The sequence below is a fragment of the Heterocephalus glaber genome, unplaced genomic scaffold (genome assembly GCF_053883595.1).
Source record: "Heterocephalus glaber isolate CG9 unplaced genomic scaffold, H.glaber_assembly_v1.0 deba00001564, whole genome shotgun sequence".
In the NCBI taxonomy this organism is placed as follows: Eukaryota; Metazoa; Chordata; class Mammalia; order Rodentia; family Bathyergidae; genus Heterocephalus; species Heterocephalus glaber.
Genome location: NW_028258351.1, coordinates 13,063,547 through 13,089,317, shown reverse-complemented (window position 1 = coordinate 13,089,317; position 25,771 = coordinate 13,063,547). Strand labels below are relative to the sequence as shown.

At 44.3% G+C, this 25,771-nt stretch overlaps 1 protein-coding gene across 4 annotated transcripts in view; it reads right to left on the bottom strand.

Annotated features, from left to right (window-relative positions):
* The window catches only part of Rph3al (rabphilin 3A like (without C2 domains)), a 150,057-nt gene that overhangs the window by 100,145 nt on the left and 24,141 nt on the right, over nt 1–25,771 (bottom strand). For 2 of the 4 annotated variants that reach the window (XM_021238218.2, XM_087191964.1), the window contains exon 1: nt 24,734–24,849. The exons of the other annotated variants lie outside the window; for them this stretch is intronic. The gene's annotated coding sequence lies outside the window, so the exon portion shown is untranslated. Of the gene's footprint in view, nt 1–24,733; nt 24,850–25,771 lie in introns of those variants that run through there. 4 annotated transcript variants of the gene reach the window in all.

Genomic DNA, 25,771 nt, shown 5'->3' with positions numbered 1-25,771 from the left:
TAACCGCACAATGGAATATTATTTGGCTATAAAATGAAACAAAGACCTGTGCATGGTGACACATGCCTATGATCCTAGCACTCTAGGAGGCTGAGGGAAGAGGATCACAAGGATGCAGGGTTCTCTTGGTGGTGTAAAATGTTCTAAAACTGACTATGATGATGGATTCAAATATCTTTGACCATCCTAAAAACCATGTGAATGGTACCTCAATAAAGCTGTCAAAAATAAAAAATAAAAAAAACATGTGGCACAAGGAAGAAGGAACCTGGGCTCTAAACAGAGTAGCCAGATCCAGGCTCCAGGGGGCAGGAAGGGGCCACTTACTGTCAATGCCTAATAGTCCCAGGACAGATTAACTGCAAATTAACCCTGATTAAAAAAATAAACAAACAGATGGTGCATTTTTGAAAACACCATGTTGGGGGGAGAAAGGGGGGGAAGGAGAAGCAAATATGGTTAAACACTAAGATTATTAGGTGAATCCAGGTGAAGGGATGACAGGGGTTCATTTCTGTAATGGTTGAAGACTTTCATAACAAAAAATTTCATAATGAGCTCTCAATGGCTAAAACTGAAAGGATCTGAATAATATAAATTATAATCAGATTGGATTTTAACCCATAAGAGATAATAAATACCTAATTTTTATAATATGTGAATTAGTGAATCAATAGAGGAGAGGAGACAACTCTTTCTTACAGAAAAGTTCCAATTAATATATGTAGAAGGAATGGAAGAAACGGAAAATCACCAAATCACCACCAAAATGCCCCAGTAGTAATTGTTAAGGGCAAGATGGACCGAGGGATGCTGACATCAGTAGGAGAGGGGGAGAAAAAGCAGGATATTTACATAATCTCAAAGTGTCACCCCCAGGACACTGATTAATTATAAAGCAAAAGATGCAGGGAGAGAGACCCAACATGGCTTCGATGGGACTCTGGCCAAAAATGCATCAACCCAACCTAATCATGAGAAAATACCAAACTCAAATGGAGAGATGTTCTACAAAGAGGGCTGACCAGTTCTCTTAAAAAATGTGAAGGTCATGAAAAAGAGAAAAATGAGGAGCCGTGACAACAGGAGTCGCTGAATGAAGGGCATAGGAATTCCCTAGAACATTTTTCCAAGTTTTCTGCATGTCTAAATTATTTCAAGTTTCAATTTCTTTTTTTTTAATTAAATTCTTTTATTGGTACATTGTAGGTATACAACACAATTACATTTCGCATTGGGAATTGTATCTTTACATAATCCATCTTGGTTCTTATTTTTTCCCCATTGCTAGCCCTCCTTTCACACCCTCCAGCCTTCCCTATTTACAAAGACTTTATTTCCATTTTTCCCATTTCTCATCATTTTTCCTTTCCCTTCTTTCCTTTCCCCTGCCCCTCCCACTACCCCTACCCCTTTGGACCTTTTCTTCCTATTTTACATTATCGATTATTCATTCTAATCATTGGTACATTTTAGGTATACAATGTAATCACAGTCATCATTGGAAATTTGCACCTTTACATAGTCTCTCTTGGTTCTTATTTTTCACCCTTGCCCAGACCTCCCTTCAACCCCTCCAGTCCTCCCTATTTACAAAGATTTTGTTTCTATTTTTCCATTTTCTCATATTAATCCCATTCCCTTCTATCCTTTCCCCTAGGCCTCCCACTTCCTTCCCCTTTGCCCCTTTTCTTCCTATTTCACATTACCTATTATACATTTTAGTCCTTATTTACACTTTCAGTTTCTCACACCAGAGAAACTATTCAGCATTTATACATGTGTGTCCTATTTATTTCATGTAAGAGTATCACCTCAATGTCCATCCACTTAGCTATAAATGTCTCTAATTTCTCATTTTTTATGGCTGAGTAGTACTCCATTTTATTAAAAACCACATTTTCTTTATCCAGTCTCCAGTTGATGGGCATTTGGGCTGTTTCCAAGTTTCAGCTATCACAAACTGTGCTGCTATGAACATGGGTGCACATATATCACTGTGGCATGATTCTTTTAATTCTTTGGGGAAGATCCCCAGCAGTGGAATAGCGGGGTCAAACAGGACTTCCAGTCCTAGTTCTTTGAGGTATCTCCATATTTATTTCCACAGTGGTTACACCAGTCTACACTCCCACCAGCAGTGGAGCAGAGTTCCTCTTTCCCCACATCTCGGCCAGCATTTGTTATTGGTTGATTTCATGATAGCAGCCATTCTTTCTGGAGTGAAGTGGAATCTCAGCGTTGTTTTCATTTGCATCTCTCGAATGACCAGTGATGTTGAACATTTTTTCATGTATTTATTTGTATTTATTTTTTCATATATTTATTTGCTATTTCTACTTCTTTGTCTGAGAAATGTCTGTTCATTTCAGATGCCCATATTTGGATTGGGTCTTTAAATTTGGGAGGTCTGTAGACCTTTGTCTGAGGAAGAGCAGGTGAAGACTTTTTCCCACATTCTCTTCACACTGCTGGTGGTTTCTCTTGCTGTGCAGAAGCCTTTTAATAAGCTTCTTATTGATTGTTTGTAATAAGCTTCTGTTGATTGTGCTAGTTCATGGGTAACTGAGGTTTTGTTCATAAAATCTTTTCCTACACCGATATCTTCAAGGGTTCTACCTAACCTCTGTTCCAACTGGTTCAGAGTTTCTATTTTAATGTTTAGATCTTTAATCCATTTTGATTTTAGTTTAGTGCATGGTGAGAGATATAGGTCTAGTTTTAATCTTTGGCAAGTTGAAGCCCAATTTTTCCAGCACCATTTATTAAAGAGGCTATCTTTCCTCCAGTGAGGGTGTTTGGCTCCTTTGTCGAAGATGAGATGGCTGAGTGTGTCTAGCATTGTTTCTGCATCTTCTAATCTTTTCCACTGGTCCTCAAGTCTATTTCTTTGCCAGTACCATGCTGTTTTAATCACAGTAGCTTTGTAGTATAGTTGCAGGCTAGGGATTGTGATACCCCCTGCCATGTCTCTGTTACCTAGAATTGCTTTTGCTATTCTGGGTCTCTTCTTGTTCCAAATGAATTTGTGGATTGTTTTCTCAAAGTCCATGAAGTATGCTGCTGGGATCTCAATTGGAATTGCATTAAATCTATATAGCAGTTTTGGAAGTATGGCCATTTTCACTATATTAATCCTTCCTACCCAGGAGCAGGGGATGTCTGTCCATTTTCTGGTATCATCTTCAATCTCTCTTTTCAGAGTGCCATAGTCTTCAGAGAAGAGGTCTTTGATTTCTTTTGTTAGGTTAATTCCTAGGTATTTCAGTTTTTTGGATGCTATTGTGAAAGGAATTATTTGCCCTATTTCTCTCTCAGTGAGTCTGTCATTGGTGTAGAGGAAAGCTATTGATTTTTGTGTGTTGACCTTGTAACCAGCTACTTGACTGAATTTGGTTATTAAGTCTAGAAGACTTTTGGTGGAGTTCTTGGGGTCTTCTATATAGAGTATCATGTCATCTGCGAATAATGACAATTTGACTTCTTCATTACCTATCTTTATTCCTTTTATTTCTTTCTCTTGTCTAATTGCCATGGCTAATGTTTACAGAACTATATTGAACAAGAGTGGTGATAGTGGACATCCTTGTCTTGTTCCTGATTTTAGTGTGAAGGATTTCAGTTTTTGACCACTTAGTATATTGGCTGTTGGTTTTTCATAGATGGCTTCTATCAGTTTGAGGTAGAGACCATCTATTCGAATTTTTTGCAGGGTTTTTATCATAAATGCATGTTGGATTTTGTCAAATGCTTTTTCTGTGTCTATGGAGATAATCATATGGTTTTTGTCCTTGGCTCTACTGATATAGTGTATTACATTGATTGATTTTCCTATATTGAACCATCCCTGCGTCCCTGGGATGAATCCCACTTGATCAGGGTGTATGATCTTCTTGATGATCTTCTGCATTCTGTTTGCCATTATCTTATTAAGGATTTTTGCATCTATGTTCATTAGTGAGATTGGCCTATAGTTCTCCTTTTTAGTTGGGTCTTTCTCTGCTTTGGGGATCAAGGTGACGCTTGCTTCCAGGAATGAATTTGGGAGTATTGCTTCCCTTTCCATTTCATTGAAGAGTTTAAACAGTAGTGGCAGCAGTTCCTCTCTAAATGTCTTGTAGAATTCAGCAATGAAGCCATCAGGGCCCAGGCTTTTCTTAGTTGATAAGTTTTTAATTACATTTTCAGTTTCATTGGTTGATAGTGGGTTGTTCAGAATTTTTAGGTCTTCTTTGTTCAACTTTGGTAATTCCTATGTATCTAGGAATCTGTCCATTTCTTCTGTGTTGTCTATCTTATTGGCATATAGGTTCTGGAAGTAGGTATTGATGATCCTCTGGATTTCTGCTGGGTCTGTTGTAATTTCACCCTTTTCATTCCTAATTGCATGGATTTGGCCCTTTTCTTTCCTTTTTCTGACAAGATTGGCTAAGGGTTTGTCAATTTTGTTGATTCTTTCGAAGAACCAACTCTTGGCTTCATTGATTTTTTGTATCATTCTCTTAGTCTCCATTGCATTGATTTCTCCTCTGATCTTTATCATTTCCTCCCTTGTATGAGCTCTGGGGTTGTCCTGTTCTTCTTTTTCTAGAAGCTTGAGGTGCAGCATCAGGTTGTTTAATTGGGCTCATTCTGTTTTCCTAATATGCGTATTCACTGCTATGAATTTCCCTCGTAAGACTGCTTTCATTGGGTCCCATAGATTCCGATATGTTGTATTGTCATTGTCATTTAATTGAAGGAACTGTCTGATTTCTTCTTTAATTTCCTCTGTGACTCATTGGTTATTCAGAAGTGTGTTGTTCAATATCCATGTGTTTATGAAATCTTTTGAGTTTCTTTTGCTATGGACCTCCAATTTCATCGCACTATGGTCTGATAATATACAGGGGATAACTTCAATTCCTTTGCACTTACTTAAACATGTTCTATGTGTGAGTATGTGGTCTATTTTGGAGAATGACCCATGTGCAGCTGAGAAGCATGTGTATTCTGATTTTGTGGGGTGGAAGACTCTGTAAACATCTGTTAAGTTCATTTGTTCAAGAGTTTGATTGAGTTCTAGTATTTCATTACTTATTTTTTGTCTAGTTGATCTATCTATTTGTGACAGTGGGGTGTTGAGGTCCCCCACTACAATTGTATTAGTGCATATATGACTTTTCATGTCCATTAGTATTTGTTTTATATAGTTGGGTGCACTAGTGTTTGGTGCATAGATATTTATGATTGTCATCTCTTCCTCTTGGATTGTTCCCTTTACAAGGATGTAGTGTCCTTCTTTGTCTTTTTTAATCAGTGTTGGTTTGAAATCTACTTGATCTGCAAAGAGGATGGCTACTCCTGGTTTTTTTTTGGCTTCTGTCTCATGGAGTATTGTTTTCCACCCTTTAACTTTCAGTCTATGAGTTTCCTTTTGAATTAAGTGTGTTTCTTGTATGCAGCCTATTGTTGGATTTTGCTTCTTGACCCATTCTGCCAGTCTATTTCTTTTGATTGGTGAATTGAAACCATTAACATTTAACTGAAACGTATTGACTTGTCATTGCCATGACTTTTTCTTTTTGTTGGGTTCTCCCCCTTTACATTTAATTTCCTGTCATCCCAGATGGGTTCATTCTGCTTTGCTTCCTGGGGGGTTGTGATCCTCAATGTTTGTTCCTCGGATATTGTGTAAAATTCTTTGGAGTGCTGGTTTGGTATTCACGGAGTTCCTAAGGTGCTCTTTGTCATGAAAGTATCTTATTTCTCCATCCATTTTGAAAGATAGTTTTGCAGGGTCCATCAATCTGGGTTGGAGGCTGTTTTCTTTTAGGGCTTGGAATATGTCACTCCAAGCTCTTCTTGCCTTGAGGGTTTGTGTTGAGAAGTCTGCTGTGATTCTGATGGGCTTTCCTTTGTATGTGATTTGTTTCTTTTCTCTAATTGCTTGTAGAACTTTGTTCTTCTGTTGAGTTTCTGGAATCTTAACAATTGTAAGCCTATGTGTATATTTTTTTGATCAAGGCTATTTGGACTCCTATATGCCTCATTTATCTGTATGTCAAGCTCTTTTCCCCTGCTTGGGAAGTTCTCTGCCATCACTTCTGTGAAGTTTTTTTATGTCATCTGCACTGTCTCCTGTTTTTTCATTGACTCCAATCAGTCTTATGTTATTCTTCTTTGCATTATCTAGCAGCTGCTGGATTGATTTCTCATGTTCCCTTATAATTTTGAAGCAATTTTTCTTTTCCTGGTCACTAATTGCAATCTTATCTTCTATATCTGAAATTCTGTCCTCACATTGGCTCATTCTGCTGTGCAGACTTTCAATGGAGTTTTTCATGTCCTGGAAATCTATTTGCATCTGTTTTATGGATTCCATTTGTTTCCTATGTTGGGATTCCATCATGTTCCTGAGCTCCTCTCTAGATTTATTAATCATGTCTTGCACTAGGGGCACAATTTCTCCTGTTATCTGAGAAATTATTTCTGATTTCATTTTTTCCAGATCCCCTTTTGTTGCCAGTTCAGTGGGTCCAGGTGGTTGAGTATCACAGCGTTCCATCTCATTTCCCTTTGGGGTTGCTGTAGGTGATCTGGGAGTCTGGTTTTGAGACTTATTTACGTGTTTTCTTATTTCGACTGGGGCAGGCTGCTATTAGCGCCTGCACGGATTACCTCCTCTGAGCTGGGAGAGGTGGGACAGGGCCCGGGAGCAGCGGTAGGGATGGTGACCCAAAAGCCCTTTCCTGTGGGCTGGGAGCAGCGGGAGGGATGGTGGCCAGGAAGCCCCTTCCTCTGGTCCAGGAGCAGTGGGATGCTGGCCGGGAAGCCCCTTCCTCTGGACCAGGAGCAGTGGGACGGCGGTTCAGAAGCCCCTACCTCTGGGCCGGGAGCAGCGGGATTCAGTACCGTGGTCTGCTTGTCCGGTGTCCTCTGCGTCTTTGTAATGTGGAACCAGGTGGCTGTACAGAGGAGCGGGGGGTGGGCGTGGGGGGTGGGGGGGGTGTTGTCCAGCGGGCTGATTCAGCGTGTTCCGCGCGACTCGGGACCTCAGTAGGGTGTCCGCAGACCTGCTTGTCTGCAGCGGGGTAAAGTTTCAATTTCTTAAAAACCCTAAACTGGGCCAGGGATTTAGCTCAGTGGTTTTGCCACCTGCTGCGCCAGCGCAAGGACCCGAGTTCGATCCCCGGTACAAACAAAACAAAACAAAACAAAAAACCCTAAACATGTTCATAATTAAAGAAGCAACTTTACACTAATATGTGCATTTTTCAGAAGTACCTACACCCAGAGCCCATGTGGTCCTTAGGCTGGTGCCTGAGAGGACACCCCCTTCCCTGCACAAAGCCCCTGGGACAGAGGGGAGCAAGGGGTGCTGAGAGCCACTGTGGGTCTCTCCTGCTCTGTGGATCTGCACTGAGGAAATGGGAACTGTGTGCTGGATCTTTGCTTATTTCTGAAAGAAAGGAGGGCTCCACAAAGGGAAACCAAAGACAAGAGTCTAGAATTTCCCAGATGGCCAAACATGGCCTTGTCTTTGTAGAGAAATTTATATAAATTTCTGTTTGAAACTATGTCTCTGTATTATTTCTACATTTTAAGAGCATGGATTATAATACTGGGTGACACGGAAGGGGGTGTTGCTGAGGATTGAACTGGGACCTCACACATGCTAAGCACACGCTCTATCACTGAGCTACACCATCACCCAGGTTAATGAAGATCACCTTTGTCCCAGGTCTGCTCTACTGTGAGGACTGAACCTTCAATACTGGGAATGCCTTTACCATAGTCCTTTTTTTATTTTTTTCATTTTGAGCTGCATATATAGAGCTACACTCGGTTCTGTAGAAGTTATTAATTATTCTCCTAGAGGGTTTTTTGGGTTTTTTGGGGGGGTGATACTAGGATTTGAACTCAGGGCCTTTGCCCTGAACTATATCCCTATCCCTTTTAAAAATTTTTAAATTTTGAGACAAGTTCTCGCTATAGTGCTAAGTTGCCCAGACTGGGTTCTAACTTGTGATCCCGCCTCAGCCTCCCAGAGTTCTGGGATTACAGGCCTATCCTATACCACATCTAGCTTTCTAGAAAATTTATAAACCTATGCGTTGACCCACCAGACACAAGTGAGACAGGGACACACTATGAGTGATAAAAGACATGCAGTAAAAATGTTAACAGAATCTAAGTGGAAGGCATGTAGGTGTTCACTGTAAAATTCTTTCAACTTCTCTGTACATTTTTTTTTTCCAGTGCTGTGGATTGATCTCAGGACCTTGCACTTGCGAGGCAGGTACGGCACCACTGAGCTAAATCCTCAGCCCTTTTTTTCTCTGTACATTTTTAAAACAGTAAATGATTATGAAACTACAAATGAGTATTTGGGGCATATTCAATACACAAAACCAGATTCACACCCTCAGTGGGAGAAATCAGCAACCACAGGAGGTCCCATTTGCCTGTCCCTCCTCCCTACCGGGGCTGCAGGTGACAAACTAGGTGAAAGGGCACTGGAAGGAAGAAGCCAAGGGACTCCTGTTATGGCACAGACCTGGGGCCTATGGACGCAGTCTCTACACACAAACTTTCATCTCTTCAGGTTCAAATCAAATCAGAAAACAGGCAGCAGCCTCTGTGTTTGTGAGCTCCATGCGGATTTGACAATGGATGCCCGGGCTGGTCCTGTAGGCTCCAACCCAGACACATACTCTGGGCGGCCCTGCCAAGAGGGTGATTAATTCTTTTCTTTCCAGGGCAATAAAAGCACTGGTCATGAGTCTAAGGTTCACACTGTAGCTCTGAATTATTAGTTGAGTGGCCTTGGGCAGCTTCCTAAGCCTTATACTGCCTCACCTATAGAATAGCTAGCTGCCTGCTGAGGCTGTTGGGAAGAAAAAACTATCAGATCCATGGTTCCGAGGCAGTGTGATGTTGTCCTCCAAAGTTGTCTGGAAATGTCTGGAGACACTGAGAGGCTGCTACTGATTGCTGTCCAGTGGGTGGAGGCCAGGGATGCTGTGAAATACCCCCAATACAGAGAACAGCAGACAGAATCATCCAGTCTGACTGTGAAGCTTGGAGTGGGGGAGACTCTCATTTAGACAGTCCAGGTCCTGTAACAGTTTGCACTCTCAGCAAAGGGCCGCCATCACTGTCACTATCATCACCATCATTGCCATTATTAACATCAATGTCATCGTCATCATTACCAGTGTTGTCTATATAATGGCCTTGGAATTCCCAGTATTCAGAAGAGCACAGGCAGAAGGCATAAATAAACACTGCAGCACTAAACTGAACCAACAACTCATTTCTCTGGGTTACTGACAGCCCTCTTCCCAAATGCATGGCCAAGCCCCTCAGCTCACTGGAAGGATTGATGTTGGGAGCCTTTCTGGTCCCATGATGTGATGCTCAAGGGCAAGATTACATTAGCATAAGATCCTCATGAACTCAGGATTATCACCACCCTCTGAGACAGCTGATGCTCCTTAGGATTATAAAATCCTCCTGAATTGAGGATTATCACCACCCTATGAGTCATCTGATACTCCCTATGAACCAACCCAATAGATAGTGGCTAGCTCAGAGTGTCTTTGTCTTTGCCTGCTCTGAGGCCCTGACCTCCTGGCCCCCATATACTCCAAAATTATGAAAGTCTCTGTCTTTTTTTCTTTAGCCCTTGCCGTTTCCCTTTCTAGGCAAATGATTGATCAGCCTCTGATAGACTGAACCAGCTAGAGGTGGGAGGAGGAGGAGTGGGAATGAAGCACACTGGGGAAAGGTCTCAGCCACCTTTAACACTGAATGTCTGTGATTCTAAGTATTTGAGATGAATTAATTCATTTGAATCTCTCAGGAAGGCAGCAGGTCAGTTCATGATAGAATAGTGTATGTCTCTTCTCCACCATGATCTTAACCACTGAGCTAGCTTCTGCTTCCCTGCCAGGAGCAGTGCTCTTGCAGAATTGGCCCTCAGCCTGCCCTGCTGCCTGTCCGACCACTGTAGGAGGAACCCCAGAAGGCACAGCTCCGTGTGGCTTTTTTTTTTTTTTTTGGTACCAGGGATCGAACTCGGGACCTTGTGCTTTCGAGGCAGGCGCTGGAACCACTGAGCTAAATCCCCGGCCCAAGGCTCAGCTCTGTCTCCCAGCTCTAACTTGGGCAGCTCTAGGCCTTCCCCTTCTACACTATGGGAAATGCCCAGAGGGGTTCATTGCTGGGCAGGCAGAGGGCTGGTGACCAGAAGGTGTCTGTCAGAGGAAGCAGTCTGTGGGGAAGTGTCAGGAGCCAGAATGTTCAGAGTCACCATTGAGAGGACTCTGATGCCCTGGTCACTCTCCAGCCTCTCTGACTTCTCCCCACCATCAGCCAGAGGTCCCTCACACAAGACTACCTGGGGGGATCATCCCCAGAGAGGCTAAAATGGGGGGTAGCTGGGGTGTTCACATTTGTTGGGAGGAGCAAAAGCAGCAGCTCTGGAGACACAGTGAGTGAGAGAAGGGACCAAGGAGATGAAAGTGGATGATGACAGAAGTGAGAGGGGCCAGGAATAGGGGCCTTGAGGCTAAGAAGGATGCCTGCTGGAGCATGGCATGTTCCCTCTTGCACATACACACCAACTTTGCACTGTAAAGATAAAGGGGATTCTAGTGGACCCTGGCTGTCAAAGACTGGAACACAAAGGAAATATAAAATACTGTAGGGGAAGTAAAAAGGTATGCCTGTTGATTATCAGTTAGAAGAGCCATCACTCACTAAGTGCTTACTATCTCCCAAGCTTAGTGCCAAATGCTTTATAGAATCATTTCCTGTATATTTCAAAGCAACCCTAGGAGACAGACTTTTACATCCCTATTTGACAGCTAAGCAAACTGAGGCTCAGAGAGGTGAATGGTTTACTGAAGTCACACAGTTGGTAAGGCCCCAGAATCTGAATTCCAAACTCTTCATCTCAGGGACATCTGAATGCTTCAGTACTTCACTTCTTTGCTGAACAGAGCGACAGGTCTTAGAGGCCTTTTCCAGCCCAGTCATCTCACATACATACACAATCTTTTCCTCCATCCTGTCAGAGAAATCAGTCACAATGAATAAGATTCTAAATGGGGAAATAATACTCTTTTCCAAAGTAAGGAGATACACAACCCAGCTGAAAGTGGGCAGAAGATGGGACCAGGGGCTAGGGTGTGGCTCAGTGGTAGCACTCAATCACCAGCGGGGTGGGGGGGAAGGCTTGAAAAGATCTGAACAGATGTGCCCACAAAGATAAATGAATGACAAACATATGGAAAGATGCTCAGCATCATGTTATTGGAGAATTGCAAGTTAAAACAACAAGATACCACTATACAGCCAAAACTACTATACAGCCAAACTCCAAAAAACACTGACGAAACCAAATGCTGGTGAGGATATGGAGCAATCAGGACTCTCATTCACTGCAAAATGGTATGGCTGCTTTGGAAAGCCATCTCTTATAGGAGGAAACGGAGTAGTCACCCTTATCTGCAGGGGATACAGTCCTAGAAGGGCAATGGATTCCTGACATCACCGATATCATCGAGCTCTACATCTGCTAGGTTTTCTCCTATACATTCAAACCTACGGTAGCTACAATAAGAGATTAACAACAGTAATTACTGATAAAACAGAACAATTATAATGATACACAGTAAAAAGTGTGTGAATGTGGTCTCTCATCCCCCCCATATATATATTCTTAATTCCTCATTGTACCATAGTAATATTTTTGGGCCAGAGTTGACTATGGATACCTGCAAATGTGAAAGTGAAACCGTGGATAAGGGCAGACTATTACAGTCTTACAGCAGGATTCAGCAATGACTCTTCTCGGTATTTATCCAAACAAATTAAAAGTTATGTCCACACAAGAATTTGCACATGAAAGTCTATAGGAATTTTATTCATAATTGTGCAAACTTGAAAGCAACCAAGATATCCTTCAACAGGTGAATAAATGTGGCATATCCCTACAGTGAGATATAATCTGCAGTAAGAACGGGCTTGCAAAGCTGTTGCATTAGGCTGAGGACACATGGCCAGGCCGATGACTACCTCTTCCCTGCTCTGACTGGGAAGTCCTTTGTCTTTACAGAACAAGAAAGAGAAAGTGGAACCTGTTTCATCCCATTAGCCCACTTTGAAGAAAAGGACCATGGGACAACTGGAACATTAGACCCTGCTGCTGATTTCATCTTTATCTCATTGAACTGACAACAAAGTAACCAACATTTAACTTAGTGTACCTAAAAAGCAGTAGCAAAATAAATAAACCTACTGTGGAAAATATACAGTGCACTGGAGGTCACAGAAACCCTGCCTCCTTTTCTCATTTGAGGAATGGAAAGTGATGAAAATAAAGATGAATAGCTATGTCACATTATAAAGGATAAGATGTGTTCAATATGTTTTGGTTCACAATACAACCATCCCAGGACTGGGCATGTTGCTCATGGGGGGTGGAGGGGGATGAGGGAGGAAAGGAGGAAAGAAAGATCAATTAACCAAACAAACAAAAACCAAAACACAATCAATTATCCATGGTACTCTAGCTATTAACAAGTTTTAATTTTCCTCGTTACCTAGAAGGAACACAAAATAATATACCAAGAGTAGTATTCATTTGATACATGGGCTTCTCATCATTTTAAAGTCCCCTCTAAATATTTCCAGACATCTCCACGGTGCTTTTCATGAGCCCTAAACACGGATCACCATGTCAGCTAGAGGCCAGCCCTCCCTCCTCCTCTCCCGGACCCTCTACTGCACACAAGTCAGTCACTGCCTCCATCATGGGCCCGAACACCTCCCGCAGTCACCTGGGACCCTGAAGTCCAAAAACTTCTTTTTCCTGATTTTTTAGACTTTTATTCTTTGGAGAAATATAAAACACTTTAGAGAGTAGTTGTGAGATGGCTTTGCTCATTTAATCTGTAGACCTTTCTCTAGGATTGGTTCCTTTGTTATGGAGCTAGACTAGGAGGAGCTGCGAGTAATAGGTATCACTTTATGTAAATACTCACATTTCTTCCGTGAGAAATAAGGTCTGTTACTAGATCAAATTTTATGTGCTGGGACGGGGGATGTGGCTCAGTAATAGAGTGCTTGCCTACCATGTGGGAAGCCCTGGGTTTAATCCTCAGCATCTCAAAATATGTATGTATGCTTAAATCTTGCTTTAGCATGAGTTCTTTCCTAGGAAAGCTTGTCAGTAAATCCTACACACAGCAATGAGGCAAGCCCCAGTTTCACTGGACAGGTATATATTGTTATGTGCCACAGTAATGACCCAATTAAGCTTAATGTTTAATTTACAAAACCCATAAATGTCTTATTCTGTCAGCAAACAGAAGGCTCAGAACCAATATAAAACACTTGCCTGTGGAGGTCCGGTGATATATTTTGTAATTTATAAGCTCACCCCGACAAGAGCCCACAAGCCACAAAAAGACACAAAGGAACTTTAATGCATATTGTTACATGAAAAAAGCCAGTGTGAAAGGGCTACATACTGTATGAGCCCAATTATGAGACATTCTGAAAAAGGCAAAACTATGGAGGCAGTAAGAAGATCAGAGATTTGTAGGGAGAGGGAAGGGTAAATAAGTGGAGTGCAGGAGATTTTTAGGACAATGAAACTATTACCCCCCTATGATACCGCAACCATCGAAACATGTCCTTACCCATCTGCTGAAACTCTCAAAACCTACACCACCAAGAATGAACCCTAAGGTGAACTGTAGGTTCTAGCTAATAATAATGTATCAAAACTAGCTCATCATTTGTAACAAACATACTGCATCAATGTCAAGTGGTACAGTGGGAAACCTGGGAGCTGAGGTATAAACCTAAAACTATTCAAAAGCATTTTTAAATGGTACCAAATGGAGTGAAAAATGTTCTTAATTTTTAAATGTTCTTCCTTAGAGATGAAAAAAAAAGCCCACAACAATCTTCATCAATGGGAAAGAATCCTACCCGCCGTGGACATTACATTTGTACTGAGTCATGCCCTTCAGATTGCGTCTGTGTCAATGAATGACAGAAACTCATATGCTGGACAAGGAATGTGCATGCTGTTTGTACCTTTATTTCCCTCACAACCCCTTGATCCCTCTTATGCGGCCCTTGCTGGGGACACAGCCTAGTGCAGATGGAAAGGTCAACAATATCAACTCTCAATTCTTTTTCTTCACTGCATGTATCACAATTTGAATCTGCACACTTATTTCTTTGTTAATTAATTTCTGTAAGGTCCATGGGGAGACAGGTCACCTCTATTTTGTTTGCTCCAAACACCTAGTTCATTTTGCACAGTGCATGGGATGAATCTGGAATGAACCAGGCAATGGTGCTGACAAATGCTGGGGCTGCACAAAGAACAGCAGAGCCCAGAGCTCTGAGTCTGTGCTGAAGTGGTCTTTCCAAGGCAGTTCAAACTTTAGAAGGCTCCAAAGAGCAGGAGTCTGGTTGAGGGCATCACAGAAGAAGTAGAAACCTGGCAGGGAAAGGTCAGGGAAGAAGATTGTCCTCAAAGTCTCCAAAGAAAAGACCTCATACCAGTCTCTCTTTTCCAAACTCCAGAGCCAAAACTCAGAGAATGAGGCTGGTTAGGCAGGGTGAGGCAGGAAGGAAACTGGCCAGGGCAGTTTAGTCCTGCCTGGAAGTCACAGCTCCTGGCACCAACTTTTGGCAGAGCTGGGACAGATACACACACACACACACACACACACACACACACACACACACACACAGGGGGAGCTGTGAAAACAGCTAAGTGCACATTGATTCTCAAGTTTCCCTGCGGTAGGGCTGGTGAGAAAGTAAACAGTGCAGACCCCTCTCCCTGGCTGCACACAGATCCTCTGACACCCATGCTGAGGTGACCGATGGCCAGCCCAAAGATGAAATGTCTCCAAGGTCAAATGTTCACACTCTACCCTACTGGATGTTAACTATTTTAACTATAATAATCCCCCACCCTAGGTGATACCCTCCCAGAAACGTCTTCCAGTAAAACTGATGTTCAGGACAGTGCAAGCTCCAGTTTCGTTTTTAGGTTTTTTTGTTTATTTTTTTGGTACAGGGGATCGAACTCAGGTCCTTACACTTTTGAGCCAGGCAGCAGAACCACTGAGCTAAATCCCTGGCCCAAGCTCCAGTTTTATGTAATGCTGGTAGCAGCAGTTGTTTACAGAACTCCTTACCTACAGCATAACTCAGGTTACCCTGCCCCAAGGCCACATGCGTACAGTCAATGCTCCCATTTTGCAGATGTGCCCAGCCACTGCAGCCCCACACCCACAGAGAGGAGCACAGACAGCGATTTATGTTGTCCATGGTACTAGGTGCGGATTGAATCCAAGGCCTCATGAAGCTAGCCAAGCACTCCTCCTCTGAGTTGGATCCCCAGCTCTTTTATTTTTATTTTTTGAGACAGGGTCTCACTAAATTGCCCAGGTTGGCCTTGAACTCACAATCCTCCTGCCTCAGCCTCCCAAGTAGCTGGTATTACAGATGTGAGCCACCATGCCCAGCTCCAAGCTATTGTGGTCACAGTCTGGCTACTACTTCAACACACTGGGTAAATTTGGAATCAGCACTGTGTGGGACTGCATGACTCTGTAATCATAAAACTCCCCTAGCCCCAACTGTGATTGAATGTGAGTAAATCGATAAAGATGCTTCTTAGTTCCAGGACACTAGATAAGATCTGTATCAGCCATAATTATTCAACTCTTTGTTCCGGACACCGCTATCTATAGAACAATCTACAAAACATCTGCTGACCATCAGTACATGTCAGGCTAATTAACATACAAATGTAAGACCACTAACCTTTGTTCCCTCTTCTGTAAATTTCTCCTGTTAACTTCCCTGCAAGCCCCTATAAAAGAGCCTCGGACTCTGGACTAGGCGCCTCTCTAAGCTACTTTGCTTTGGGAGTGTCGTCTGGCCAGACTAAGGTCTGTTTTACTTTCCAACTTGTCCAGTGGGTGTTCTACACTGCAGTCAGCTCCTTGGAGCATTTGGTAAGGCCCTTGGTCTTACATTCTGGAGGCACCGTTGGGATCCCTGGGTGTGCTTCACTACAGTCAGCTCCTGGGAGCGTTTGGTAAGGACAGCGGTCTTACAACTGTAGTTAACCTACTGTATTACCTGGCACTAGTGGAACCTCCCCATTCCCTGTTCCCGCTCTGTATGTTATAGGCAGTAACACCATCCTTGACAGGCTTGTTCAGGTTAACCCGTGAGAATGGAATAAAAGTCCAAAACAGCATCTGGTACATGGTAGGCCTTCAAGGGGGACATAATCTGGTGTCTAGAGATCTGGTGGAATTTTCCAAATTAGAAGAACTGTGAGAGAGAGAAAAAAAAGGGACCCAGATGACCAAAACCCCTGCTGATAAATGAAGTTCTGCCCTGGGGCAGCCAGCCAAGGCTGCTGGGTGAACCACAGGCAGGAAACTGCACACTTACTGCTCCGGCAGGAACTTTGGCCCAGAGGAGCTTCCTTCAGCTGACCCTACCCAGTTCCTCCAGAACATTCAGTGCTAGGCCAAGAGATACCAGGAACAGCTCTCTGGGCCTTTCCTCGCCTCCCTTCCCAGCCCATCTAGGAGAGGAGGGCCCCTCCCTTCCCAGGCCTCAATCCACAACCTCTGCCCCGACCCTCCCAGAATCCTCTGCCTCCACAGGCACTCCCAGGCTCGCTCTACCATCTCACACCTGGCTTTCTCCAGTATCTCTGAGCTGCACGCCAGAGCCAGCAGGAGAAGGGCTGTGTGGTGGTGGCTATAGTTTGACCTATTAATAATCTTTTTACTTAGGTCCCTGACTCGTCATCCTGCCTCTGTTGGTACCTTTCACAAATAAATGAGACTCTTTTAAGGACAGCCAAGAACTATTTCCCTCCTCAAGCACCTTCAATTTCTCCCACTGTCTCTTGAATTAAATTAAGAGTCCATATCCTGAAATTGATGGTCCTGTATAATATAATCCAAGCTCACCCTCCAGTCCCTGTCTGACTTATCTGCTACAACCAAAGTGGATTACACCAAGATTCTCACCCATATTTCTGGACCTGTGTGTCCGGACTCACCCTCCTATCTCCACTTGGGTGGGTGGTATTCCTCCCACCCTCCTGACTCTTCCCTGAGCCCTTTATTATCTCATCTCTGAATTCTTCTAGCACACTGCTCCCAAAACTCAGGGAGTCACATGTTATCTGCCATTCCCTATGTGGCTTCCATACCATTCTTTACTAAATATTTTCCTTTAAATCAATTCACTCTTACTTAAAAAAAATTATTTTCAAAAGAAACTTACTAGTATCCCTACTACAAACCATACTATTTGCCGTAAATAAATGGCAACTGAAAAAACAAGTTATGTTCCAATATTCACGAAAATAATCATTAAAATGTTTTAAATGCTCATCTGTACACCACTTAACATCCTTGCACACTGTAAGAAACACTGCCTTGTCTATTTATCTTTGCTTCCTTTGTGGGGTTTTTGGCTTCATCTCATGGTTATCTAGGAACTTGACACAGTCTTGTCCTGGTTGATCCCAATGTAGGGGATGGGCACAGATCCTGCAGACCCTGCCCGTCCTACATACAGAGGTGACATGCAAGAAAGTATTCACCTGACACCACCGTACAATTTGCTCAATGATGGCCCCCATTCTCCACCTGCCCCAGGCCCACCTGCTGTTCAACTTTCCACCAAAACGCAAATGCTGTCTGCCCAGCACCCCAAATACGCCCCTGTCCACTGGGCTACTCAAAAGGATGGTGCAGGAAGAGTTACAGATGGTCTGGGGAGACACAGGGGAGGCTCCAGGCTCAACTCCAACTCCAGCCTCTTCCTGGCTGGGGCCGCCGGGGAAAGCAAGCCCCTCCCTCAGCAACCACTAACCAAACACTCCCAGCACAGACCCACGGCTCTTTCCCTGGGGGTGAGTGAAGTCCTGGAAACCCCCTTCGGGAACTGAGACCCTGACTCCTGTAAACACAAAAGTATCTCCCTCTGCCCTCAAAGCCTGACACCTAGGAACCAGGAAGCCAGGGGGCCAGGGGCAGGAAAGGCCAGGCTTAGCCAGACAGGAGGTGGGGCCTCCCTCCCACTCTTTGTTGTCAGGGGCACCCAGTTGCTCCAGAAGCAGATCTGAATCACTCAGACTTAAGTCAATAAGTGGCAGCCACCGGAAAGGCCCAGCTGGAGCCAAACCAAGGCCTGGATTTTCCCTAGTGGATGGAAGCCTGGCCAAGGCCCCAAGTCTCAGGGACACAGTCTTGTAACTGAACAGACGCAGCACATTTCCTAGCAAGAGAGGCCCTCTCTTTTTTGGTATTTTTTTTCCAATATGGACACTTTTATGAATGTGAAGAAGTTTTGTTTGTTTGTTAGAAATGGCACATTTTTGGGGAAAGGTCTTCTAAATATTGATTTCAGGCAGTGATAGTACACAGGATGTCAGCATCTCAAAATTTCCCCAAGCCTCCACTCCCAAGGTGGGGGCTCCCTCTGGCCATTTACAGGATTGGTCAAGTTACCTAGGCCTCAGGAACGAGGTAAATTGAGGCCCACATAACTTGACTGATATGCTGTAAACAAAATGGCCTCCCAAAGGTGCCTGGTGGAGCACAGGGGGAATGAAATGAGGCTATCTGAGGACTGCTCGCATCCTGACATCTGCCTGCAGTGAGAAGGAAGATGACAAGGATCTCCCTGTTGACCTTTTCATAGTACAAACAACCTAGCGAAAGAAGAAAATGTTTTGGTGGTAAGAAAAACACAACACTGGCAACCTGATCCCCATGGGGAATAAGAACAGGTGTTACTGAAAGGGGCAGATGGACATCATCACCAAGAGGTTCTCAGAGTGGACACCAAGGATCCCTGAGGGTGTCAGATACCTCTTCGTGGCTACTGAGGCAGAAGAGAAGAGGTGGGAATAAGCAGAGGCAGTATTCCAACCCAATTGTGAGCAAATTGGCTTTTGTCTGCTTTATTTATAGGGCTTCCAGGTAAGACTTCATTTGAAAAAAATTTTTGCAATTAAACATGCTGAGAAATAGCCAGGCATGGTGGCACACACCTGTAATCCCAGGACTCTGGGAGGCTGAGGCAGGAGGACTGCAAGTTTGAGCAGCTTAGCAAGACCCTGTCTCAAAATTAAAAAATAAAAAGGGTCAGTGATATACCTTAGTATGAAGGTCCTGGGTTCAATCCCTAGTACTGATCCCCTCCCACTGCTCTCCCTCACCCCCACCAAAAAATAAGTTGAGAAGTAGGCTGGAAGAAGGGGTAACTCAGTGTTAGAGCACCTGCCTATCATATAAGTAAAGCCTTGAGCCAAGTCAAGCTTTGGGAAGAGACCTGAACCCCAGCAGGGAGGGGGCCCACTGTAGACATCAGAGCCAGATTTGGGGATCCAGAGACCAGAGGTCAAGTGGTTCAGAGACCAGCATGATCTTGGATGACCTGGGTCAAGCGTGGTAGTAAAAAAATGGTTTCCATGGGCTTGAAGCAGCTGTGGCATGGAAAGGCAGCTGCATCTGAAGAAGCAGACATGGCCAGACATGAAGGTGTGAAGAGGCTGAGCACACACACTTCACACAATCAAGAACTATGGGGGACACCACTCCACTGCTGCACAGATGGCAGCCTCAAAGCCGCATCTCCAGAGTACTCTGTGCACTGGTGGGCTGAGAGGACCATTCTACCTCCGCTGCCCTACATAATGGACATCCATCTTGCCTGCCCGACATTCCGTTGAGAATGATTCTCCTCTGGGCCAAAGTAAGCATGCCCTGTCCTTCTGCGGTCAGAGATACTGACCCCTACTTCCTCTTCCTCAAGGGCTAATGTGACTGGAGCCAGCCAATTAGAATATCCCCACTTCCTGGGCAGTGCCTGGCTCAGGCTGGACATATGACACAGGCCCAGCCACCCAGAGTCTTCCCTGGGCTCTTGCCAGAGTTCCTTAGAAATATGACCTTTTTCTGTGAATAATGTTAGTTTGGGATGGCCAAGAGACAGCCAGTCAGCAAATGAAGGACAGGGTTGCAAAGAGATGGAGGTACATAATCTCAATGACACTGCCAATCAAGGGGTCTACCTATGCCTGAGCCACGGTTAATTCCCAAGCTGCCTGACCTACAGACTCATTCCCCTTCTTGCTTAAGCTAGTTTGAGTTGGGTTCTTGTCATTTGCCATCAAAATCCCTGAGGAAGTCACCTACCCAGGACTGGGAAGGAGTGAGAATACACACAGATCCTAAACTGACTGGGGCAGACATCTTTATGAATACGATGTGAGCTCTCTGCTCTGGTTCCTGTCCTTAGGAGGCCTGTGCCAGCAGCAGAGGGTGCTTTCCTTCCAAGCCCCAGCATTCATTCCTCCCCTGTCACATTGATGTGGCCCAGAAGGAATCACTCCACTGTGGGCTTCTTTCATGCTCCTGGATGGTGTGGCAGCCTCTTCTATCACCATGTGTGACCTGCTCTCTTGGCACTTACCTATTTGCTAACCCCCTACCCCCACCCCAGGGACAACTGAAGCCTTCCCAGGTCATTCCAGATCCTGGCCCATCTCCCAAGCTCTACATTCAGGCTCTGTCGTCCACCTCTGACCATCTCTGGTCTTCTGCACTAGTGCACCCAGAAGGAAAGGAAGCCCTTTGTGTTGACGCGAGAGCCCTTGGACACGTGTGGAACATGCACACTTCGGCCTCTGTCAATCCAACATCACCCGGTGCTGAGGAATCACGAGCGACAAGGCCCATCACCATTACATTTCCTCACTCTTTGGGGCTGCACAGGAACGTAGATGCCAAACAGCTTAGTAGATCCACAAATAAGATTTGCAAGGAGGGGGCAGGGGATTTAGCTCAAGCCCCAGTACCAAAAGAAAAAAAAAAAAAGATTTGCAAGGAGGAAGCAAAAAGGGATAAAGCAAATGACTCATATGTGAAATACAGTAATTTGATAATTAATATAAATTGGAAAGTTAAAAGTCTCAAGCTAAGTGACTGAAAATACTTTGAAAAGCTCAAGAGGAGGGAAATGAGAAAAATAAACCTATAACTGCAAAATAAAAGCATTGAAAGAAACCATGCTCAAGATAAAATGCTACCAGTGTGATAAAGACATATTTTATTTTCAACTTTAGAAATGTGCTAGCAGCAGTGTTATTTGGTAACCTAGCTGCAAGAATCCCCTTTGGAGAGCTGGGCCAGGCCAGCATGGCCAGAGCTGGTGTGGGGTCCTGGAACCAGAGCTGCTGGACAGAGGTCATCTGAGGCCAACAGGCAGGCATGGGAGAAACAAGGCATAAATGCATATCGCAAACATGTAGTAATTTCTAAAATGGAAAAATTTTTTAAATAGATAAAACATTTCAACTGGTAAAAAAATATGTAAATGCAATGCAGTCCAGGAGAAAAAGACTGTTCATTCTCCCAGGTAGGGCCTCTACCATTCCCAGACCACACTCTGGCCTACTTGTTTTCCCCAGCTCTTCCCTCCTGCCTCTGTCAGACTAAAAACCCCTCTCAGGAACCCTGGCTCCACACAAACACTGCTGCCTGCCCCCTACTGCCCAGCTAAGCCCAGTGGCAAATCTCCAACAGCTGGCTCAGCCCACTGTCCTGCTGTGGCTGCACCTCCTGCCATTGCTCCAAAAGCATTCAACATGGGCTCTTGGCTCTTCTCTAAGTCCCCCTCTGCCTTTGTTCTTGCCACTCTCGGGGCCCTAGATGTCCCTCCCCTACCTCATTCTTCAGGAGCCAGCACAGGGTGCTACACTTTAAAGCCTTCCTTGATGTCCCTTCCTTCTGGAAGGTGCCTCTCTCTCCCCTAAAATTCCCTTCACTATTGACCTGTCCCTTTCTTCCAGCACTGAGCATTTTGCCACATGCCATATTTATGTCTATCTTCTACTGGACAGGGTGTGCCCAAGTAGCTGGGTATGGTGGTACCCACCTGTTATCCCAGCACCTTGGGAGACTCAGTCAGGAGAATTGAAAGTATGAGCCCAGCCCAGGCAACTTAGCAAGACCATCTCAAAATAGAAAATAAAAAGAGCTGGGGATGCAAAGGCCGTGCTGGGGGAAAAAAAAGTGCATCTACTTCATCTTTGCACCCTCTCTATTCTTTCATTTATTCATCCTACAAATATTAATTTAGCACCTACTATGTACCAGACCCTTTGTGACGATTGGGAAGACAATGGTGAACAAGACAGGTGCTATTCTTGCCATCTTGGAACTCACATGTTGGAGAAAGGGAAAAAAAAAAAAAACCCCACCATTGGGCCGGGGATTTAGCTCAGTAGTTCCACCGCCTGCCTTGCAAGCGCCGAGGATCCGAGTTCGATCCCCGGTACTGAAAAAAAAAAAAAAAAAAAAAAAACCCCGCCACTAAACAAATAAACATAAATAAATGTCAGGACAAGCTATGATCAGGACTACGCAGAAAGGTGTGGGATAACATGAACATGAGTGCAGATGCAAATGGAAGAGCCCAGGCAGGTGTCCCAGAGGAAGTGACATTAAACTGAGACCAGAGCAGTGAGTAGAGTGAGTCAGGCACACATTTAGGCACATAATCGCTGTCTGATAAATACCTGTGGAACAGATGAGTGACTAACCAGTCAGAAGTCCTTCGTGTGTACCCTGTGTCCCTCCAGATACACCTTCCCACCTCTTGTCACCCTGATGGGTCACTCCAGCTAGCACTGGGAGGAGTTTCACAGCAAACAGCCCAGCAGACAACAGGATGTGACCACCTGGGTCACACCTGCAGAAGTGCTTGTTGTGACTTAAGGTGACTCTCCACTCAGAATCTTTCCAGACATGCCATCACCCCGCATGCCAGAGAAAAAGTGGGTTTTGCCTTGCATGAAGATGGCAAACCACTGGCAACAGCTCCCTGGAACATTGCTTAGAAGGGCAATACAGCTGCACCAGATCTGTGGTTGATTAATTATGTCTACCATGGGGGCTGGACTAGAGCATCAGCCCACAGGCCATGCACTTTTCTCACCCACAGATGATCACCCAGGCAAGAAATTTCCTTCAGATCCAATGGCCTAGATGAGCATTGGGTGCCTGATACCCCTTTCCCTACAGACCACAAGGACACGTCACTAATATTTTTCCTGCCTTGACCACTCACTGGCTCTGAGCTAAAAGTCGGATCCAATAGAGTAAATTGTGCATAGCTCTATGGTCTTTACATGCATTATAACACTCCCTCTGGCTTTGACCTTCTAGATAACCTATACTTTTCCTAGTCTTATTTTAATGGGTTTCTATTTAATTACATATATTTATATACAGGTTATGTATAATATTAATAGACCTATATGTATAAAAACATACACACACACACATATATATATACACACATATAAATGTAAAATACGTGTAGGTCTAGCATACAGCATCTACTTTATCTTTTTATTATAAATATATATGTTTATATTTCTTTTCTTTTTTTTTTTTTTTGCCGTACTGGGGCTCGAACTCAGGACCTTGCACTTGAGAGGCAGGCATGGCACCACTGAGCTAAATCCCCAGCCCTATATTTCTTTCTTTTTCTGTGATACTGGGGATTAAACCCAGAGCCTTCTCACTGAGCTACATCCCCAGCCTTTTCTTTAATTTTTTATTTTGATACAGAGTCTGGCTAAGTTGCTCCATTCCCCAGGCTGGGCGTGAATTCGAAATCCTCCTGCCTCATTCTCCTAGAGTGCTGGGATTACAGGTGTGCCCACCATGTCTGGTTTATATCTCCTATATGTACAAGATACAAAGAGAAATACATATTCTCATAGGCAGCCTCACGTTCATTATAAAACATGATGGAGGAATAAATGGACAGATGGGTAGATAATAGATGAAACAAACAAAGAAGAATAAGCCACAGTCTTAGCCTGAAAGAATCAGAATACAGTTGCACTCTTTGATGAAAAGAATATGGAATTAGAGATCAGAAGCCAGGCTTTTAGTCTGAGCTCTTACCAGCACTGTGACTGAAGAGAAAAAAATTACACACACACCCTACACAGCCAATCTGAGGTTTTATCAACTATTAAATGCCTATAACACTACTTGCCTACTTCCTTCATGTGGTGGAAGCAAATTAAATGCAGAGGTTGGTGGCTATGCTAGTCAACACCAGCTCCATGCACACCACCGGCAATTAGTATTGGAAGTAGCATTCTAGGCAATAGCATTTGGCCATAAATAATAAGACACCAAATGCATGGCCTCCTTATAAATGCTGCAGGAATTCAAAGAGAAAGGAGCTGTCAGAAACCACATCTGCATTCAGAGTGTCATTGTCCCGCCTCTGATGTATGAGAGCAGTGGCTGACTGAAGGACTGCGATTCCTTGCTTCTCCCAGCAAGAGAGAAAGCCCCAGCCAAGATCATCACACTGCTCAGGACTGTAGATGCTGCCCTAGGGCGAAGGGCCTGGGCCTCCAGCAGCGTCCTGACCATAGTGTCCCCAGATAAGGTGGCACAGCACACAGGCCCTGTGGACCAGTTGAAAGAGGATGGATGAGCCAGGGCCGGAAACAGCAGGGTTGTGTGGGCAGCTGACCCTCACACATGCCTCCCACTGGACTTCACATACATCTCCTGTGCCCTCCCGTCCGCAATCACAGGCCCATTTATTCCACAATCACCAGGGCTCCAGGTACCTGAATCAGTGCCATTGAGTTTCGAACAGCAGGTGAAATGAAGACAATGACAGTAACTGGGGTCTTTTTCAACAAGTTTTCCAAGAGGGCATGGGCCAGGCCTTTCTTTTCTGGGGAAACAAAGAGAACTCATGAAGATTAGAAGATTATTTCTAAATTCTGGAATGCTCCCTGCTTAATAATCATGGGCTGAAAGAGAATGCAAAATAGGAGAGGCATGATAATCTGAGGGCTGTTTACAAACCAATTTGAGTGACAAAATACAAAATAAAGTTTGTGTTGTTACCTATGGTTAATCTCTAGGGGCAGACTGATGGGAGGGTGGGGAAGGGACTGAAAATAAGGCAACTTGGCATTCTGTCTGATGGCCCGTCTTCTTCATGGTCTTACTGTGGCTGCCCAGCCCTATCTGGTGTGGCTCCAGAAGCCCTGAGTTGATCCTGACCAGCCCCCTTTGGCCAGCAGACTTTTTCGGGGCAGCACAAGGCCAAGTTCACATATCGAGGTTCCTCCCTTAAGCACCTGGAAAATTCAGGGCAAGGATGTGGCTTAGTGGTATAGTGTGTCCCTAGCATGTGTGAGACCTTGGGTTCAATTTCCTACCCTGGAAACAAAGGGGGATTCTGGGAAATGGGCTGAGACTAATGTTCAACAGCTCTCTGGAATAGTAAGATGCAAACTTACTAGGTGATGGAGGGTCATTTTCGCCAGTGGACGTGTCCAGTTCAGAGAAACAGAAAGATGGGCTGCAGTGCAAGAAAGAAGAGGGCAACCAAGGCAGAGACCTAGGCAGACACAAGGCAGGGAGGACACCTGGCGGTTCAAATCTTCCATGGCTTCTGTGAGATACCCTGGTGCCCTAGCAACGAATTCCCCTTCTGTTTGGTCTCTACTCTGCAATTAGTCCTAGTGAGCCACACATCCTCGGTGGCCTGATGAATAAGATGGACACTTGCTGACTTAGCAAGGTTCTGTCTCAAAATCAAAAATCAGAATCATAATGGGTGGAAAGGCCTTAGTTCAATTCCCAGTAGCGAA